The sequence below is a fragment of the Carassius auratus genome, chromosome 4 (assembly GCF_003368295.1).
Source record: "Carassius auratus strain Wakin chromosome 4, ASM336829v1, whole genome shotgun sequence".
Classification (NCBI taxonomy): Eukaryota; Metazoa; Chordata; class Actinopteri; order Cypriniformes; family Cyprinidae; genus Carassius; species Carassius auratus.
In genome coordinates, this window is record NC_039246.1 from 488696 (window position 1) to 507635 (window position 18940).

An 18940-nucleotide genomic window follows, 5' to 3' on the forward strand; every position below is an offset into this window, starting at 1 on the left:
AAGCCAGTGTTATTTATCTTCGTTGTTGTGAGGTAGAACCGTAAAAGTGGCAACCTGGTGTCTACATACAGTTTTCCAACTGTAATGTCTTCATCAATAGACATTTCTTTGAAATCCTTTAAATCAGGGGTGGGGAACGTTGATCCTGGAGGGCCTGTGTCCCTGCAGAGTTTAGCTCCAACCCTAATCAAACACACCTGAACAAGCTAATCAAGGTCTTCAGAATACAGGTAGGTTTTTAGTTTTTCTCAGGGTTAGAGCTAAACTCAGCAGGGACACAGGCCCTCCAGGATCAACATTCCCCACCCCTGCTTTGCATATACCTCAAACTCAGTGATGTCTCCTTCAGGACTTTTTCCATCTGTAAAAAACAGCTTGACAGCTTGCTGAATCAAATCAGATTTCTTGGATTCTTTTGACACATCAACTTTTTGTGTGCCACCACCCCTTCTTGTTCTCACTAGTTTAAAGACTTCATTTTCAGCATAATTCATCCATCATAATTCTACCTTTCTCATAGTCTTGTGAGGAGTCTTTGCTGCGTGTTGTTCACTTGTGGCAGAATCATCATACTTTGATTTTTTGGGATATTTTAGATTTCAATGGCTCAAAGTTTTAATTTCCTGTTATTGGGATCATTCCTGTTAATGGCTTTCTGTCTGCAAAATCCCAAAATGGCCATGCCCTTCGGCTTGTCCAACTCAACAGCAGTATTACAGGCACTCGTCAACGACGTGCTGCGAGATATGGTCGATTAATTCATTTAAGTCTACCTGAATGACATATTGTTTTGTTCTTCTTCTCTCCAGGAGCATGTGCAGCACGTTCGACAAGTGCTTTAGAGGCTGCTAGAGAATGGGCTTTTTGTCAAGGCAGAGAAATGCGCTTTACATGCACAGTCTGTTCTTTTCTCAGTGTACATCCTGTCGTCTGAGGGAATGCGTATGGATCCTGAAAAGGTTAAGGCTGTGGTGGATTTGCCAAGTCCAGATTCCCGTAAGGCCCTACTGACGTTTCCGGGGTTCGTCAATTTCTACCGGCGGTTCATTCGCAATTTCAGCCAACTAGCCTCGCCTTTGACCGCCTTGACCTCCCCCAGAACTACGTTCAGGTAGTCAGACGCAGCTGAGGCTGCGTTTGCCAAACTGAAGGGCCACTTTGTTTCAGCCCCCATCTTAGTTACCCCTGATCCATCGTGTCAGTTCGTGGTGGAGGTTTGATGAGTCAGAGGTAGGGGTAGGTGCAGTGCTATCCCAACGTTCTTCTGCAGATGACAGTGCATCATGCGCGTTATTTCTCACCGTTTGTCCTCTGCCGAACGTAATTATGATATTGGTAACAGAGAGTTGTTGGCAGTCAAGTTAGCATTGGAAGAATGGCGTCAATGGTTAGAAGGGTTGGGGGTACCTTTTATCGTTTGGACCGATCATAAGAATCTGGAATACATTAGATCCGCTAAAAGATTGAACTCCAGGCAGGCTCGGTGGGCACTTTTTTTCTACTCCCGAGTGCATTTTTCCAGAGAGCCTAATTATCTCCACACTCTCATGGGAGGTTGAATCGAAGGTCGAGACAGCCTGAAAAGGGGTAACGCCTTCGGTCGATTGTCCACCGAACCGTTTATTTGTGCCAGAGGGATTACGGTCCAACGTTATTCAGTGGGGGCATTGTTCCAATGTGGCTTGCCATCCAGGAGTCAGTCGCACTACATCTTTAGTCAAGCAACGATTTTGGTGGCCACGTATGACTCGGAATGTTCACAGTTTTGTTTCGGCTTGTTCAGTTTGTGTAAGACTTCCAATCGACCCCCATATGGGCTCCTTCAACCGCTGCCGATCCTTTCAGGACCCTGGTCCCATAGATTTTGTCACCGCCCTCCCACCCTCTCAGGGTAACACGGTAGTTTTGACAGTGGTGGACCGGTTTTCGAAGGCTGTCCATTTCATTCCCTTGCCCAAATTACCCTCAGCCAAGGAGACAGCGTTAACAGTCGTTAACCACGTCTTTCGCTTACATGGCCTCCCGACAGACGTGGTTTCGGACAGAAGACCTCAATTTGTGTCCAAATTTTGGCAAGAGTATTGTAAATTACTGGGTGCGACTGACAGTCTGTCCTCAGGGTTTCATCCCCAGAGCAATGGCCAAACTGAGAGAGCCAACCAGGATTTGGAGAGAACGTTGCGATGTCTTGTCTCCAAGAATCTTTCCTCATGGAGCCAATAACTGTCAATGGTGGAGTACACCCACAATTCGTTACCAGTATCATCTACGGGCCTATCTCCATTTCAGTGTAGTCTAGGTTACCAGCCACCAATTTTTCCTAGTCTGGAATCTGAAGTTGCCGTTCCCTCCGCTCACACCTTCGTCCAGAGGTGTCATCGCACTTGGACTAGAGCTCGCGAGACTCTACTCCAAGCGGGAGCACGCACCAAGGCCAAAACCGATCGCTACCGGTCTAGGCCTCCCATATCAGTCGTTGGTCAAAAAGTGTGGCTTTCTACCAAGAACATTCCTCTGCGTTCCGTCTCTAATAAACTTGCTCCCACATTTATCGGCCCGTTCACTGTCATCAAAATCATTAGCCTGGTGGCAGTCTGCCTCAAACTCCCTCCAGTGTACAGGAGGATTCATTCCATCTTCCATGTTTCCAAAGTAAAACCTTTGTTTCATTCTCATATTAATCTGCCTGCCCCCCCCTCCGCCACAACTCGTAGAAGGGGAACCTACATATTTGGTTAATCGTATTCTGGGTGGAGGGGACGCGGATTCCAGTACTTGGTGGACTGGGAGGGTTACGGTCTGGAGGAGAGAAGTTGTGTTCCTGCTACAGACATCCTGGATCACTCCCTTATTGATGGTTACAATCGACAGGTAAGGGACACCAGGAGGCGTTCTTAGGAGAGGGGGTACTGTCATGGTTCATGAATTCACAGTTTTCTTCGTGTCTAGTGTATTTGTTGTTCTGTGTGTTTGTGGGTGTGAGTGGGCGTGACCGCTTGTTCCTGCTGATTAGAACGCCAGCTGATCTCATTCCCCGCATCAGCTGCTGCCAATTCACTCACCTATAAAGAATCGCACTCTCCTCTCTTTGTCAGATTGTTGTTTGAGTGTCCTCAGTGTGTGTCATCGTGTGCCGTTCCAGTCCTGTTCTGGATTCAAGTTCCTGTTCGGTGTCTTTGTGGTGTGCGTCATCTCGTCTGGATATTCACCGTCACCTGTCTTCACCAGCACGCTTACCATCTAGTCCCTGCACCACCAGCCCACCCGAGTTCCAGTACTTCTTTGTGTTTTCTACTCTCAATAAAGAGTTACTTGCATCATTGCTTCCGCTTCTTGTATCATGACATGAACATTATATGATCAGCAGGGTGTGTTCTCCTTTACTTATACTCTTGAAATGTTAAACAAATCAAAACGTACTAGTCTCATGTATACATAATTTCATAAAAGAGAAAATGGGTTGGAATAAAGGACAAAACAGATGGAGAAGGTTTGAGTAGAGACATCTAACCAAAAAAGGGATAGGGCTCTAAACAATCAATTCAATCTTAAATGCATAAATAATAAATAATTCAGAAATACCCAGAGAGATAATCAAGTAAGGGTTTTTATTCACCCAAAGCTATTGTATTGTTTCAACGTGGAAAACAGTACATGAGTCATGTGGACCTATTTCATGGTTATTTTTTTTAATTCCTTTTAGAGTTTAAAAACAGATTGGCTCTGTTAAATTTCACTACATGGAAAGAACAAATCAGAACATTCTTCCAAAGTTTACTTTTTGTGTTCCACAGAGTCATAAAGTCTGAAAAAAAAAGTCTGAGTAGCAGTAGATGATGACAGATATTGTCAAGTTCTGATCTTTTCCTTGTGCAATTCCCCACTTGAAAAGGACAATCCCTCCACATGAAGCTTTTAACTGGATTTCACTCAATAAACAGCCATGGGAACAGTTGTTTGTCTTTTATTCACCATTCCTTGATAGCAGTAAACAGGTGAAAAACCTCAAAAGAAATGACAAATACCAGTTATTATTTGAGTTGACAGTCAAACTAAACAATTCTTCACATTCACCTCAGATAAACACAGTACTGTCATTACAAAATACAAGGTTTCCACTTTTAAGAAGTATTTTCATAGTCAAGAATTATTCTAAGGCATCATTGTAGCCACACAACTATATATCCTTTCCAAAACAATCAATTGTTATTTTAATTTTTAGAACCTTCTTATCTTTAAACAAAGTATCTTTAGCCCAATTAATTTTAGACTATACATTTTTAACTGAATTAAGAACTTTGTTTATTAAGATTTCTACAAAGTTGAAATTACTTTTAACAATTTCAAACACATTCTTTGTCAAACAATGAATTTGGAATTTGATTACCCCACAAACAACATTTGAAGTTACAAATACCACTGCAAAAGTCCTATCAAAGTCAACAAGAGTTCAAGAGTTTGTGTTTGACTGCTTAAGGCAGTCTAGCCAAACATGGCCAATATGGCGCTTACCGGCTGTCCTTCACAGTATTGTGGAAGGCTTGGTCTTGCACAGTCACCTTGATGACAAAGATGGTTTCCTTGGTCTTGTGGTGCCTTAAATGCGGTCTAAAGACAACAAAGCCAGGTACTGGCACGCTCAGATTACGTGGAAGATTTGTTCCACCTGGTTCACCACTGATTGAAGGAGGAGGAGTTTCACCACTGAGGAGCTCAATGGCAGTTTGTCAGCACACCTCCCACTCGATCTTCCCATGGGAACCGATGGAAAGATCGCAAATCAGCACCTGCTTACTGCCAGTCAGCTCAGAGTTTGGTCCTCAACTGGTAGCAAGACAACCAGGCGTCGAACATCTCTGTGCAGGACTGTGGTTTGGAAAGCTTCTTTCAGGACTTTGATCGATGGACGGTTTAGTGCAGGTTTTGTGACAGGAAGGCAGGAGCTTTGGACCACTTTGACGATCACGTCTCGAACAATGCCCTTAGCATCTGGATTGACTCTCACGACCCGTCCTAGCTTGAATTGGCCCCTCACTGCATTTTGGTCGCACAACCAGACAATATCTCCGACAGCAACATTGCGATGCGAAGTGTGCCATTTACTTCTCAGAAATAAGTTTGGGCCGGCAAGTTGGCTCCAAGACCTCCAGAACTTGTTGACCTGGTTCTGCATCTCTCGGAGTCTCTTGTAAGGGTAATTTGCAAAGTCAAATGTTCTAATCTCACCACTTGAAGAGGCTCGGCCCAGGAGAAGTGTGTTTGGTGACACATACTGCACACTTTCTTCATGGGTCTGCACCCTGGCATCTATTGGGCATTCGTTAGCAAGGTTTGCAGCAAGTTGTAGTGTTGTCTGAAGCTCGCTGTAGCTGAGGCCAGTGTTGTTGCCCAGGCTCTGCAGTGCCTTCTTGAGAATGCGGACAGCGGCTTCAGCAGCCCCATTGCGGTGAGGTGAGTCAGCAGGGTGAATTGTCCACTCCCATTTGGTACCTTTTTGAGCAGACATCTCTTCTATTGAAGTTCTATTCTGAGCATCCAGGAACTGGTACAGCTCTCTTAGGACAGGTTTAGCGCCGATGAAGTTTGTCCCCGGGTCGGACCAGATCTTTTTTGGGTGCCCTCTTATTGCAGTAAAGCGTTGGTAAGCCATCAAAAAGCTCTCTGTCGACATTGTGTTGACCAGGTCTGCATGAATTGCCCTGCTGGCCATACAACTGAAGACGACACCCCACACTTTCATGGAGACCCGTTTCTTGATGTCATCTTTGACAAGGTACGGTCCAAAGAGGTCGACTGTAGTGAACTCGAATGGAGCTGCAGGTGTGGTTCTTTCAAGAGGTAGGTCAGCCATCACCTGTTTGCACCTTCTTGCTCTTGACTTTTTGCAGAAAAGGCAGTTCTCCACTACATTTTGAGCAATTTTCCTCCCTTGGATGACCCAGGCTTTCCTCCTCATTTTCAGCAAGGTTGCAGCCACACCTTCATGACCCTCATTGTGCGCCTCCCGTGCCACTAAAGTAGAGACCCATGCATTGAAAGGCAAAAGGGGAACTGCAGCGCCATCCTCCCTGAAGCCATGGATTCTCCCACCACAGACTAGTAGCCCAGATTCTGGCTCTCTGTACACAACCAAGCGGTCCGTAGTAGTGACTGGAAATGTTACCCCTTCTTGAGCAGCAAGATAGATGTCTCTTATTGCCTCTTGACGTTCTGTGACGGTGATAACTCCTTTTGTGGGAATCGCCTCCCACTTTGGGGTCTCAATGGACTTTGTTACAGATGTAAACCTTTTGGCGGCTCTCCAGATGAAAGCAACCGTCTTGATTAGACACTTAAGACTACTAAAGCGCCTCTCATCTACTAGGTTTAGGACAGCTGCACCAGCAGGAAGTCGTCCCGCAAGACTTGGAAGACTTTTCGCTTGAGCTCTGGTGAGTGCAGCCACAAACGACTTCTTTTGCATATTGTTAATGCTTTCTCGAGCTGTTACAGACACATCTTTTGATGACATAATTGGCCACTCGCTCTCTGGAAGATGTAGAAACTCTGGCCCTTGCTGCCACTCTGAATGCGCATCAAGTTCCTTTGGCCCAGCTCCTCGAGTGATAATGTCGGCTATGTTGAGTGGTCCAGGGATCCACCACCAGTCCTGTAGCTGTGTGCTCTCTTGGATCTCTCCAATTCTATTAGCGAAGAAAGTCTGAAATCCATAGCTTTCACGCTGGATAGCTCCAAGAACAGTCTGACTGTCTAACAAATGGTACCACCTTTTTATGTGGATCTGGGTATGCTGTTCAAAGTACTTTTTCAGGCGACTTGCAAAAACTGCACCACAAAGTTCTGATTTGACCGCATCCCCCTTCTGGTCTAGAGGTGTCAGCTTTGCTTTTGACTCCACTAGTCGAATTGTTAATTGTTTGTTGCAGTTCCACCGCAGGTAGAGGACAGCACCATAGGAGCTTTCACTACCATCTGAAAAAGTGACAGCGACTGGTTCAGTTGTTGCCTTTGGTGGAGTAAGGGCTCTTGGGAACATTACTTTGCTTAGCTGTACGTACTCCTCAAAAATTCCAATTGCATCTTTGCGGAGCTCATCCGACAGGGGAAGGTCCCATGTGTCCTTGACCATGCTGCACTTTGGTTTTGCCTCTTGGAATGCCCTTCGGACCAAGATAGCCCCTTTTTGCTTTAATGGTGTTGTTAGGCCAACTGGGTCATACAAGCCAGCAACTTGACTCAGCAGTTCACGTCTTGTCAGCGGGTCTGGTGTCTGTGCTCGTACTTCTTCAAGCAGCAGGTTTTGTCCAAGTCTCATCTTTTTCCTCCGCCTGGAGAAGTTGACCCTCACCATGACATGCAACATGTCTTCATCCACAATGTAGCCGAGACCGAGCGCCTTGTTCTCTTCCTCCTTAAGCTGGTTCGGCAGGACAACAAAATTTGGTGATGCCTTTTCTCTTTCTCCTTTACTTTGGCCTGAGAAGACCCAAGGCTTCAATGCAAACCCTCCTGCTTTTAGAATCAGCTCCACATTCTTTGTAATGACTTTGAGCCTTTCACTGCAGTTATGGGATGTCAAGATGTCATCGACATAGCTGTGCTCATGTAATACTTGACATTCCTCTGTGAGGTGGCTGAACTGAGGCAGGTTAGCAGTCTCCCTCATAGTAAGTTGTGCTATGCATCCTGCTGGCTTGTCCCCGATATTCACTCTGGTTATGGCGTATTGTTCTAGCTCATTGTCCTCTGAATCACGCCACAAGAACCGGTGTAGATGGACTTCCCTCTCCTCGAGCCACACAGAATTATACATCTTTCTGACATCTCCTAGAGCGGCGAAGGAGCCTTGGCGGAACTTGAGGAGGACAGCTCTAATCGAGTTGAGAACGTCAGGACCTTTCATCAAAAGGTCATTAAGACTTTGGCCTTTGTACTTCTGACTGCTGTTCCAAACAAGTCTTACCGGAGTTGTAACAGAATGGGGGTTGGGTGCGATAAGATGACTAATATACCAGACAGGTCCATTCCAGTTGGTTAGATCCTCCTTGGTCAACTTCTTTGCAGCCCGGCGGTCAACCATTTCGTGGACTTGAGCTCCATAGGCTTTTTTCCACTGCGGTTCTTTGTCGAGCTGTCTCTCTGTTCTGAGGAAGGTTGCCTCCACTGCATCTCTGTTGTTTGGCAATTTAGATGGGTCCATGAGCCAAGGATATCTTGCATGCCAGTGTGGACTATCACTGTGGTCATCAGCACCAACATAAGTCAGGCCACCCCTTACAACTTCCAGCTCCCTTTCTTCAGCCAGAGTAATTTCTTTGCCACCAGGTTGACAACTGCCGCAGCGACATCCTCCACATTTTGGAGTGCAGGGGGCGCCAATGCTATCCCATCGCCACCACTCAATAAAATCCCGATGTGTAATAGCAGAATAAGACGACTTGATGGTAGGTTTGGTGCAGATATGTTCTTCATACATCAATGCTGCTGTTCTCATAGACCTGGCGAAGTGCGCTCTGGACTGGTGTGCTGTAACTGTAACCTCTTCAAATAGACCAGGGTGTGTCCCTGCAATTGTCTTTCCCAATGGCCCATCCCATAGTACAAGGTCCCCAATGGTGCGCATTTTCTGTGGGACCAGTCGCCCTTCCTTATGGCTTATCAAAAGCTGTATCTGTCTTGGTCTCACCAGTTCATTTTGGGGGACATCTGGAAAGAACTTTTGGAGTCTTTTGGCTGTCACATGTTTATGGATATCTGCAATGCTGTCTAAACCATAGCAGAGGAGTTGGTGGGATCTGAAGTTGCCCTGCTCTGTGCGGATCCGGATCTTTAGGAGGTACCGTTTTGTGGTAACTTGAACTTTCATTCCTCCCACGCCATGGACAACAAGGGTTATGGCTTCACTTCTAAGCTTCAAACGATCTGCTGCATCATGAGTTATGTAGTTTGTATCCGATGCCAGGTCGATCAAAGTCCCAACTTTTTGTCCTGCATTGGCTGTGACCTCTAAGAGCATCATGATGACTGGCCACTCCACTATTCCATTCTCTGCTAGAAGACTGCTTTGGTTGGACAAATGAGAGCAACTGACTACGGTGTTGCAAAAGGCATTGCGACACTTCTCTGCAAGTTCAGGTGAGAGACTTTTAACAAATTCTTCTTGGGCTTGGGTGTAACACTCCCTTGTGTCACCTCCCACTTTGCCGTGGTTATTGGACCCCTGGACAACATTCCCTTTGAACGTACCAGCTCTTGGGCAAAGGTAATAGTGGTGTTCTGCAGCACGCTGTTCTATGCAGTCTGGCCTCCTGCACAGAAACTCTGGTTTACAGTAGTCACCTTCATTGTGAATCTCCAGGCATTTTTTGCAGGCTCCCAGCTTCCTGACAGCATTTCTTTTCTATGACAACTTAAGAGTGCGAAACTTCTGGCAAAAATATATCCTTTTCTTATGCTTGCCATCTCCGCAGACCACACATCCTTGAGCCTGGTTGCTTAATTGGGTGGAGGTTCTGGTTTGAGCTTGCCGAGGTTCAGATTTTGGTTTTGGTTCCTCCTCTCTCAGTTGGTCCAGCTTCTCATAGATGGCTTCTTGACCTTGAAGAAACGTGAGGAGGTAGTCAAATCGCTTGTCCTCCTCTGCTTCATCATTTTTGCCAGCTACATGAAGAAGCCATTCCTTCTTCAGACCATCAGGAAGTTTACTCTCTATCGTTTTTGTTACAAGAGGGTTCTTTATTGCGCCGGTCTTGCCAAGCTCGTTCAGATCGACCAGGGCTTTTCCTACAGATTGAATTAGCTCAACAATCCTCCTAGGCTGGTTACCTTTAACTGCTTGGAGTCTTTGGAGCTCTTCTACTATTTCAAGGGCTATAGTTGTCTTATTACCAAAGCGGTTCTCCAAGACCCGGAACATGTCCTCAGCAGTTATGCAAGTTGTAAGGCGGAGGTCTCGTATTATCTTCTCATCCACACTGTCGAGAAGTTGGAACTTTTTAACCTCTTTGGATCCAGTAGGTTCTCCCTGCATCTGGAGCGCTTCCCAATCTTTTTTCCACCGGTGAAACTCTCGTCGGATGCCAGAAAACTTTGGGAGGGCAGCTGGCTTTAACTTAATTGCTGGTGTGGCCACACAACTGATTGAATTAGTACTCAATTTGCTTGTTTCTTCTCTGACATGTGCCCCTGTAAAGTCTGCTTGTCTTATTGAGAGTTTTGGCAGGACAGTCTCAAGGCCTTGAATACGACTCTGGAACTGTTGTTGCTCTGCTGGGGGAGCCCAGCACTTCCAATGTTTATGCACCTCCTTCGCAGCCTTCACAAATTTCTCTAGCTGTCCGATCATGAAGTGATATGCATCTGGGTTTCTACTTGGGTCCACAGCTCCCACGTTTTCTGCTTGCGACTCTGCTGTTGTAATTGATTGTGTCAGTTCATATTCCCCGAAATTTGCCCACAATGTCTTTTGTATGAGGTCCTTTAGCTCTTGCAATTTCTTCTCACACTCATTAGCTGTTTTGACCAAGTCCCTCTTTTGCTGCTCACTCAACTCCTCTGCATCGGAGCTTTCTTCAATACATTGCCCCTCTACATCATCGTTGGCTTCCAGGACTTTGCCAGCTTCTTCAGAGATCTTCTTAAAATTGTCTCGAAGCTCCTCTTCCGACATCATTGTATGCATTCGTAGCACATTATTGGCCAACCTAGAAAACTGACGTTTCGCTGATGTCCTTGCGGTCTTTAGCTGTTCTACCAGTAATGAATCAGCCATTTCAAATCACAGCAACAGGACGGGAACAGTCTTTATTTGTCTCTTTGGACACGTGTGGTCACTCTTCTGGTCCTTCTCCAGTCTTCAGAGACGGTTTTTCACTGTCAAGTTCTGATCTTTTCCTTGTGCAATTCCCCACTTGAAAAGGACAATCCCTCCACATGAAGCTTTTAACTGGATTTCACTCAATAAACAGCCATGGGAACAGTTGTTTGTCTTTCATTCACCATTCCTTGATAGCAGTAAACAGGTGAAAAACCTCAAAAGAAATGACAAATACCAGTTATTATTTGAGTTGACAGTCAAACTAAACAATTCTTCACATTCACCTCAGATAAACACAGTACTGTCATTACAAAATACAAGGTTTCCACTTTTAAGAAGTATTTTCATAGTCAAGAATTATTCTAAGGCATCATTGTAGCCACACAACTATATATCCTTTCCAAAACAATCAATTGTTATTTTAATTTTTAGAACCTTCTTATCTTTAAACAAAGTATCTTTAGCCCAATTAATTTTAGACTATACATTTTTAACTGAATTAAGAACTTTGTTTATTAAGATTTCTACAAAGTTGAAATTACTTTTAACAATTTCAAACACATTCTTTGTCAAACAATGAATTTGGAATTTGATTACCCCACAAACAACATTTGAAGTTACAAATACCACTGCAAAAGTCCTATCAAAGTCAACAAGAGTTCAAGAGTTTGTGTTTGACTGCTTAAGGCAGTCTAGCCAAACATGGCCAATATGGCGCTTACCGGCTGTCCTTCACAGTATTGTGGAAGGCTTGGTCTTGCACAGTCACCTTGATGACAAAGATGGTTTCCTTGGTCTTGTGGTGCCTTAAATGCGGTCTAAAGACAACAAAGCCAGGTACTGGCACGCTCAGATTACGTGGAAGATTTGTTCCACCTGGTTCACCACTGATTGAAGGAGGAGGAGTTTCACCACTGAGGAGCTCAATGGCAGTTTGTCAGCACAGATATATAAAAAAATGTTGGTAAATTAGTTATCCCTTTAATGTTTATCATATTTAATTTGGGGAGTTATATTGACATTTGTTAGACAAACATTCATTGGTTTGTAAATGTACTTGCCAATAGAACTCACTTTCTTCCAGTCCAAGAATCTTTTTTTCATGTTGGTATAGACTGGACAGGTCTTTCTGGCAGACTGGGGACCAAAAAAGAAAAGAAAATTGAGATATACAGTACATACCATATAATCATTATATGTTTCTTTATGGCATTCACTACGGCTTTACTATTTACCTAGCAAACAGCTGATGGTTTCACACTCTCTCTTGACTGTATTAAAGAAGATGATAATTAGAAATTACATTTTTGCCAGTCACAAGTTGTCCAAAGTCATTAAATGTAATGCTTTCCCATCAAATGATCGTGGGCATCATCTTCTCAGTTCTTGTGCATGCATTTTGGATTTTATCAAAAATATTTTAATTTATTTTCCGAAGATGAATGAAAGTCTTACGGGGTTGGAACAACATGAGGGTGAGTAATAACTGACAGAATTTTCAGATTAACTAACCCTATAAGATCTGTGCATGGGAGACAATTCTGTGTGGATGTCAAAATATATTAACAATATGGAACAATTTAAGATTCAAATTACATTTATTTTGTTTAAAGATCTGCCAGGTTCTCACACCAGCCAATTACAGTGCACTCCCTCTTCCGAATACTGATTACTCACACCTGCACCTCAACATCACACTCATCACCTCCATCATAAATGCACACACCTTAACCCAGCTCATTGTCCGGTTTTATTATCTTACCTCATTCAGCAATTGCCCAGCTTTGTCCTCATTCCTTCTCCATATCTGCCTTGTCACCCATCGTATCATCCATCAGTCACCTAAAGTGGAAACATTCCATTCACTGCCAGAATCCTGTTCTCCAATTTATCATTGTGCATCTCACTTAACTGCTTTTTTCTATCCTGCTCACTGTTGTCAATAAACTTCCTGTTAACTTCCATCTTCCTTTTCTGAGTCTGCTTCCAAAACAATACAAGTTCTGTGAATGTGAGATGCATTACACACAGAAGGAAATGGTGGGTAACAAAGAAATCTCCAAACGATGTAGTTTTTCAATTCCAGGCACCGGCTTCAACCAACACGAGAACTTGTCTTTCTCAAGCCATTTTTCCACACCTGTTGATTGTAGTAACATTTTCACAGTGAGATGAGATTAAACGTGACTTGAGAAAAAAAAACATATCAACATTGCGATTTGGCTTAGTGCAGATCGTCTCACTATATATGTCACTATATATATATTATAGTCAAATACTTCACATATAGATGTTTATCCATATTTTATCTGGGAAGTTAAAATAAACTAGTTTGACTAGCTTGTTTCATGGGGGTAGTTGGCTGGAAAAAAGGTTTTAAAAAACAAAACAATTATGTACCATATATCTTCATTAATGTTATTTTAAGGTAAAAGTTCAAATTTATATTTGAACCGGCAGCCACAAGTTGAAGACAGTTTGAAGATGAAAATGTGATTGAAAACTTACCTGACAATAAAAACTAAAAAGTCGACCTTACTCCAACATGCGTTATTGGTTTATGAAGCATAATTGGATGTTTGTAAAAGAAAACTGACAAAAATCTAGGTGTTAGGTTTATGGCTTATGGAAGCCAGTTTCCGCCATGTTGAGTAAAAAATAAAAGATTCTTTAAGTTATAATAATGAGAAACATTCTCAAAATAATGACTTAACATCTCAAAATGATGAGAAACTTTTTCATAATAATGACTTAACATTTTAAAACAATGAGAAACTTTCTCATAATAATGACTTAACATCTTGTAATAATGACTTAAAATCTCGTAATAATGAGAAACTTTCCCATAATAATGACTTAAAATCTCGTAATAATGAGAAACTTTCTCATAATAATGACTTAACATCTCATAATAATGATAAACTTTTTATTTACACAGGAAGGTACTTTTCCTTTTTCCATCCAAAAGCAATAATGCGGCCGACACTTTCTCAGTGCATTTGTCCAAAATCATGTCGAAGGAAAGGCACCTTGAAAGAGCTGCCCATAGTGCACTGTTCATAAAACTCATTCCAGAACTCAGAAAGACAGTCTCTCACAACTCTTCCACCATCATGGCCCCTCTCAAGTTTTCTATCTGGTGCAATAATTAGAATTTTTATTTCACACCCTTACACACTTTCATCCAAAAAATGACCAATGAGTTCTTTGAGGACATGACCAAGGTTGACAATTAAGATCCTTTTTATTTGTTCACTATGTGCAATAGTGTTCAGAGGTGAGAGAGGTAATATGATCATCCACATCAACAAAAAAATGTCTCTAGTGACAAATGTGAATGTGTTGCTGTCATCCAAAGCATTCTCATCTAGGGTGGAGGAAATTATCTCTGTTGAATAAAGAAAAGGCATCTCTGGATCCATGTTGCTCCCTATGTAAACCAGATCTGTGTTATCTGTATTTCCTGATCTTTCAGCTGGCATTTTTGTTGGGGAACAGTTCAGTTCTCGTGTAGTGAGAGCCACATCGATTTCATGTTGCATATGTAAGCCAGTGTTATTTATCTTCTTTGTTGTGAGGTAGAACCATAAAAGTGGCAACCTGGTGTCTACATACAGTTTTCCAACTGTAATGTCTTCATCAATAGACATTTCTTTGAAATCCTTTAAATCAGGGGTGGAGCTAAACTCACCAGGGACACAGGCCCTCCAGGATCAACGTTCCCCACCCCTGCTTTGCATATACCTCAAACTCAGTGATGTCTCCCTCAGGACTTTTTCCATCTGTAAAAAACAGCTTGACAGCTTGCTGAATCAAATCAGATTTCTTGGATTCTTTTGACACATCAACTTTTCGTGTGCCACCACCCCTTCTTGTTCTCACTAGTTTAAAGACTTCATTTTCTGCATCGTAATTCATCCATCATAATTCTACCTTTCTCATAGTCTTGTGAGGAGTCTTTGCTGCGTGTTGTTTACTTGTGGCAGAATCATCATACTTTGATTTTTTTTGATATTTTAGATTTCAATGGCTCAAAGTTTTAATTTCCTGTTATTGGGATCATTCCTGTTAATGGCTTTCTGTCTGCAAAATCCCAAAATGGCCAAACGATCACCATATGATGGAAAGTATGTCTTTAACTGTTCATCTGTCATTAGTTCGATGATTAGTTCGATGACACTGGCATCAATCTACAAAAAAAGGAAATGCATGTTTAATATTTGACATTGAGTTTGCCTGTGAACATAGAATTTTCATTGATAAATGGTTGGGTGCAAAAAAAATTATATATATATATATATATATATATATATATATATATATATATATATATACACACACAGACATTAGTGCTGTCAATGTTAACACATGAGATATATTTTTGTACAGTTTAACGTGCTAAAATAGTCAACGCAGCATCTGTTTTTTCTGTCATCATTTAGCTAGCATTACATTATATGACCATGCTATTATTCATACAAATGCTTTTAAACCATTCAAGAGAACGCGCTGCCTGTGAATGTCCTGACAGCACAGAAAGAAGTCAGTTTCCTGCGCCGGAATAGTTATCTTTAGCGCTTGAAGGAACAATAACACACAACACATTGATCTTACAGTGATGTCACCATGTGGTCACAACATCAGCAATCGGATTTCACAGTGATCTAAAAGTGTAACATCACAGTGCACTAGTAAATATTCTCACTTTCGTCCGACCACATTTGTCGACTTCTCTTCTTACTTAATGGACGATCCATAGCCGATCATATCATATCCAAGCAAGTTCAGGATATGGATTTACTGTCGTTAGTTGTCTGTCCAAAAAGCGGAATGAGCATACATGGACGTTACGAGGCGGGCATTTCAAATTAAGTGCTGCGAGCCACTCTCTTTTACCGTCGTCGTCGGATGGCATCTTGTGCAATTTAAATGGTCTTGAGCATTTACATTCTGCTCTTATTGTTGGCTTGTGATCATAACACTCTTGATCAAGAAGATTTTTTTTTACAGCCTTTAGCAGCACAAAACTTCCCAGAGCCTCCGCGATTCGCCATTATACTAACTTGACAGTTACTAAACGGAAGTTCGAAGCATCCTACAGGAAGTCATTCACCGCTATGGCGCCCTCCATAGAGAAGCGAAGAAAAAGGTCTATATACAATCTATATCTATATATAGTTTAGAGAGAAGTGAACACCTCCACCTCAAAGTTTTTATCGTCAAAGGATGATTTTGTGAAGCATTGTCATCACTGTTGATTATTTAATATCACAAGATCATTAAATAGACTGCTCATTCTATGCACTTTGTCTTCTGCTTCTTACTCTTCCACTGCCTCAGTCTACCTCTTGGGCTGATAGAAGAATTAAAGTGTTGACTATATATAATAATAAAACCAACTTTGTGATAGATCTAACTTTCTCAGCGATAAGAAATCTGGGGCAGACAAGATGGTTTCCAACCTCTGGTTTCACAGACAAAGCTAGTCTCAGACTAAAAGGCATGTTGAGCTGTTTTAACTGAACCAAGTTACCACAATACACACATTACTTAAAGGTATTTAGCAGTGATATTTCTAGGATTTTCTATTTACAGTAAAGTAAGCTGATTGCCTGCACAGAATATGATAACATTATAATATAACAATATAATATGTAACAAAGTTTACAGTATCTTCGTAAATTAATTACAAACATAAAATAAAAACATTCCTCATTCTTTATTTTCTGGAAGTAGATTTTAAAAGCATTACTGTGTTTTTGTGTAATAAATTAAGAGAAAGTACTTCACCATCTTACTCCTATTTGAAGTTAAAGTGACTTCCCACCATGTTAATACGAACTTTCTAGGAGGACATGGATGCACCGTAAGGCCTAATTCTGGCTTAGTCTAAGCCCTGTCTGTGAAGCAGGGCCAAAGTGTACTAAATTAACTTAAATGTAACTAAAGAAAGTATAAGTTACTATGAAAACTTTATGTATAAGCCTAAAGCCCTGCCCTGCAGTCCTTAATCTGTGCCACATTTTTGTCCAGCTGCATTGTCTTACCTTTTCTTGTTCCAGTTTCTCAACAGTTTCCTCCGGAACATTCCTCATTCGCAGAAACTCAATTAGATTATCCATCCTGTAGACATACATATTATTTTATCCTCTATAGGCCTTTACCCATATGACAAGTTTTATTACCAGTATTGTATTTAAAGAACAAACACAGACACACATTATTTGATTTTATTATTATTTTTTATTATGCATGGATTAAGTCATAATTACTATTACGAGAAAGCTTCTCATTATTACAAAATGTTAAGTCATAATTTTATGAGAAAGTTTCTCATTATTACGAGATGTTAAGTCATTATTATGAGAAAGTTTCTGTCACGGTTCATGAATTCACTCTCTCTCTCGTCTAACGTGTTGTTATGTGTGTGTCTATGGGCGTAGTCACTGATCAGCGATGATCAGCAGATGTTCCTAGTTCCTGCCTGAGTCTTCCTGTGTCGTCGTTGTTCCTGGATCATCACCTAGCACTGGATTACCGTTCACCATAACGAGGATTGCACACTCACCGGGATTCGAGGGATCATCACTGAAGCAAGCACCATCATCGTTGTCCACCGAGGTCCCTGTGTCACCGTGCCATCAGCCTTGTGTCCGCCCCCTGTGTTACCCTGTGAACTGGTCGTGCTTTTCTGACTTTTTGAGCTTTTGTCAATAAACACTCCTTGCAATTACATCCTGTCTCTGTGTTACGTAACAGTTTCTCATTATTACGAGAAAGTTTCTCATTATTACAAGATTTTAAGTCATTATTATGAGAAAGTTTCTCATTATTTCGAGTAAGTTTCTCATTATTATGACTTAAAGAATCTTATTTTTTACTCAAAGTGGCTGAATCTGGCTTCCATAATGGGTGGACGATATAATGATATATAACGTTGATATAAGTGATCACTGGGATTTAGACCTAATTATATTGTATTTATATAAAGCGTTCACAGGCAAATTTTGCTTTATGCCTTGTCAATGCAGATGTATGTCAATGCCATTTTTGGTATGATACTTCTTGTATTATTTTGTATTCATTATATTGTGTATGGTTGTGTTAATTGTCACTAAATATTTATCATAATAGTTTTTAATTTTTTTTAGATTACAATTTAAAAGAGTTTCCATCTGCAAATATTAACAAGCTAAGAGTGGCAGCAAGGAACAAACTAAACAATGCAAGCAAGCTGTTCAGGAAAGGGTATCTTTTCATTCACACACACCAACCCACACTTACACCCACACACACACACACACACCTATACATTTACACACTTTTATTTCAACTCTGGAATTACTAGATTGCTTGTTACAGCACTATTTTGATCTGTATGTCTGTCTGTTAAATAATAATAATAAAAAAGGGTAGGTTAAGACAGCAATTTGTGATTGGAATGTGTATGTGCTTTTTAAATATATTTTTGGCTTTAGGTGTCTGGATTATATACAGATATTTTGAAATGGAGCTTAAATTTGGATGTTGGTATAGTGTTGAAACACTGTCATAAAGAGATTACATAAAAGGGTCATACATTTATTTGTCTTATTAATGACATGCTGCAAGATGCTTTAGAAATATGTTCAAGGATGTTTAACCATCAATGTGTAAAATTTTTTTTAGTTCATTCATTGATCGTTCATTTTAAAACATGCATCTGATATGGCTGTATTTTCGTCTTATCTAAAAAGATTCCTTTCAGATATTGTTGGCTCTTTTAATTTATTTGTTACGCCTAGATTCCATATTGATTCCACACTTCCAAGTTCAACTCCAACCACATCATCAAGTTTGCTAATGACACAACTGTTGTAGGTCTCATCAGCAACAGCAGTGAAACACCCTACAGAAAAGAAGTGGCACAACTTGAAAGGTGTAGTGCAAACCACCCGTCCCGCAATGTAAGAAAAAAAGAGTTTATGATTGACTTTAGAAGAATTGCTAAATTCCTGGGGTTGCACATAATAGAAGACCTCACCTGGACCACCAACACAATGTCGCTATACAAGAAGGCACAAAAGTGGTTCCATTTCCTACACTGACTTAAAAGACCAAGTTTCCTTCCACCCATCCTCACCA